Here is a 3,725-nt window from a genome sequence, read left to right as displayed (position 1 = left end):
AGTGGTCTGCAGGTCAAATAGGGACAAAGTCTCTATGGTGATGGACAAGGCCCTGTTGTGTGGCTTCTGTGAACTCTTCTTTGGCCCCTGACGCTGCAGCACAGGGAGGGCTGTTTCTAGGGCTTCTCTTTCCCCGTGGTCTTTTGTTCTATACTTGATTCCATCTGCTGCTCAGTTCTCTGTCCATACAGGCCAGAGCTATGGCATCTATCATCCTGATAGCTGGACCTGTGCAGTTTCCCCCATTACCTTTAATTGGAAGACCTAAAATCAGGAGATGGAAAAACATGGGCTGCTGTTTCTCTGTATCTGGGCCCCCAGAAACATCATGGAGGTGTCTCGAGCCCTCTTTGCTTGTTCCCATCTGTGTGAGACAGGAAAAAGCCAAGTGTTATTCCTGTGACCACTACGACTCAACAGAATGGGTCACTTCTGGTCCCTAATACGTATGAGAATTTCTCCTCACTAACAGCCCATTTTTGGAGGGACATCAACTAGGTGTCCTTTTGTTAAATTCAGTTCTCATCCTTTCTATGTGGATTTAAAGTCTGATTCTATAATCTTAATGTTAAGTCCCTAGGACTGCCCCTCACTTCCGATGCCCATCACAAGTAGTCAGTTGTCACTTGTCCTTATGACCAGTTGTCTATATTTTGATCCTGTTCTTTGCTGTGATTAATTTTCAGAGTTTGCTCACAGAACTCATGGAAACAGGTACATTCACTGGTTTGTTCTGGAGGATATTTGAATCATCCACATGAACAGGCAGGCAACGAGATGCACAGGGCCAAGTACCTGGGGAGGCGCAGGAGCTCCAGATGTCCTGCTCTCCATGTGTTTTTACATGTTCCTTATTGGAAGCTCTCCAGTTTCTGTAGCTCAGGGATTTTTCTGGCAGGCTCTTCACATAGCTTGCTTGATATTACCTCACTTTCCAACCACCCTTGCCTTCCTGTGAAGGAGGTGGCAATTAGGGCAGACAGTTCCCTGCTCCTAACCATGCTTGGCTGGGTTGACCAGCCCCAGCCAAGAAACCACAGGCATTGTCTTGATGGAACAAACCATACTCCTGTCACTCAGGAAATTCCAAGTCATTAGGGGCACTGTGTCAGGACCAGGCAGAGAGTAGTATGTGTATTACTTTCCCAGGTCCCTCAGCCATTCTTCACTTCTACTTCATCCAGAAATTGCTGGTGTGTAATTTGGGACTAGGTTGGTTCTTCATTCCTCATGCACTGTCATTTGTTTCAGCCACTGCCACTCTCACCACTCCCATGTAGTATAAGTAAATTTGGTTTTTCTTTATTTAGTTATCACTTCTGCTTTTTTTAAACCTACTCTTTGTATTCTTTATTTTATATGTGGAACACATGGAACTCTTGTATCAGAGAATACTTCTTGATGTCTATATTTTATAAGAAGATTTCCTTCTCTAGGGCTAGTATGTGGCTACGCAGGTATTAATGTAACACCTGTAGAAACTATACTCCTGGGCTGCACCTTTGACTCAGTGAGTAGGGTGCTGGCCCCATATACCGAAGGTGGCAGGTTCAAACCTGGCCCCAGCCAAACTGCAAACAAACAAACAAAAAGAAAATAGCTGGGTATTGTGGCAGGTGCCTATAGTCCCAGCTCCTGGGGAGGCTGAGGCAAGAGAATTGCCTAAGCCCAAGAGCTGGAGGTTGCTGTGAACTGTGATGCCACAGCACTCTACTGAGGGCAACAAAGTAAGACTCTGTCTCGAAAAGAAAAGAAAATTAAAAAGAAACTACTCTCCTCTAAGGATAGTCTTAATTACTCCTTTTGCTTCTTTCTCTCTCTTTTTTTTTTTCTTAGAGTCTCACCTTGTCACCCTCAGTAGAGTGCTATGTTGTCATAGCTCACAGCAACCTCAAACTCAAAAGCTTGAGCAGTTCTCTTGCTTCAGCCTTCTGAGTAGCTGTGACTACAGGCACCCGCCACAACACCCATCTAGTTGTTCTATTTTTAGTAGAGCTGAGGTCTCACTCTTGCTCAGGCTGGTCTTTAACTCATGAGCTCAAGCAATCTACCTGCTGCAACCTCCCAGAGTGCTGGGATTACAGGCAGAGCCATCACACACAGCCAAGAATATATTCTTACACCAAGTATGGTGGCTCATGTCTAAAATCCTAGCTCTTTGGGAGACCAAGGTGGGATAGTCACTTGAGGCCAGGAGTTTAAAACCATCCTGGGCAACCTAATAAGACTCCTTTTCTACACAAAGCTGGGCATGTTTGCATGCACCTGTAGGGCTAGTTTCTCAGGAGGCTGAGGGCAGGAAGGATTGCTTGAGCCTTGTTTGTTGCAGAGGGCTGTATTCAAACCACTCAACTCCTATCTCAGGAAAAGAGCAAAGTCCATCTCTTAAAAAAAATAAATAAATAAGAACATGCTCTTCCGGTGGATTGCCTCAGCTCACAGGTTCTAGACCAGCCTGAGCCAGAGTGAAACCCCCTCTCTAAAAATAGCCAGACATTGTGACAGGTGCCTATTAGTCCCAGCTACTCAGAAAGCTGAGGCCAGGGGATGGCTTGAGCCCAAGAGTTTGAGGTTGCTGTGAGCTGTGACTTTACAGCACTCTACCAGGAGTGGCAAAGTGAGACTCTGTCTCAAAAAAAAAGAAAAAGAAAAAGAATATTCCCTTTATCAAGTTACTGTCTTAATGACAGGTAGTTTCTGCTTACCCCTTAATGACAGATGTACTGTTACATTTCCCTGCCATAATTTCTTAATCTAAATCACAGTGTAATCCCAGCCCCTTCAGCGGATGCCAATACGGGAGGATCACTTGAGGTCAGGCATTAGAGAGACTATCCATGTTATCTGGTGACTCGTGACGGGTCAGCAATGTGTTAAAATACTAAGTTTTGTACTCCTGACCCTACCAATTTCCACAAGGCCTCGTCCTACCCACGCTACTCTCACTGTGTAAATCATTGCTTACCACTGGCAAACTTTTGCAGGATGCTGCCTAAGTCACTGCTTTCACTGGTGCCAAAATCAGTGTTTGTCCTGGGTGTTGACTCACACACCATTGGACAATGGTGAAGGATGACTGAGTAACCCTGTAGGCAACACAGCTGAGACCTTCTGTGTCCCTCAAACTGTTCCTTCCTGTGCTCCTCTGTTTCCTGTGATCTGTTATTTCTGGTGCTGTTTAGATTAGCAGTTGTTCCTAAGAACATGTCTAAGTCTGTAGGCCCTGGGTCAAGTCTTGTTTTTCTTACTTAATGTGCAAATTGGGGTTAGATGCACAAATGCTATGGACCTACTTTTTTTTTTAAGAGAGAAAAATAATTTATCTCTTTTAACAAAGTAGTGCTGGTTGATGCCTGAGAATACTGCATGGTGTTTGTAAAGACTGCTAAATTCTGAATAGGACCTTAGCAGATGAATATTGGCCAACATGAATATTCAGACCATACTTGTTTTAATTATGTTGTATAGAATTTTGTTGTTTAATTCATTCCAAATGTTTTCTGTGCCCCTACTTAATACATTTTCTAAGTACAAGAACATCATTTTCCTCAATCAGTGAACAGCATGTGCTTTCAGCCCTTGCGGTGCTTTGCCTTCAAAGTGGAAAAATTCTCTTTTTTTCAGGGTTAACATAGGTTCCTACAATGTGTTTTGGTTAGAAATTGTTGACATTTATACCACAACTCTGACATCTTTGAGTTGTGATATAATAAGGACAATAATAA

The sequence above is a fragment of the Otolemur garnettii genome, unplaced genomic scaffold (genome assembly GCF_000181295.1).
Source record: "Otolemur garnettii isolate 467f Iridium unplaced genomic scaffold, OtoGar3 scaffold00212, whole genome shotgun sequence".
NCBI classification, from domain to species: Eukaryota; Metazoa; Chordata; class Mammalia; order Primates; family Galagidae; genus Otolemur; species Otolemur garnettii.
Note: the sequence above shows the minus strand (reverse complement) of the source record.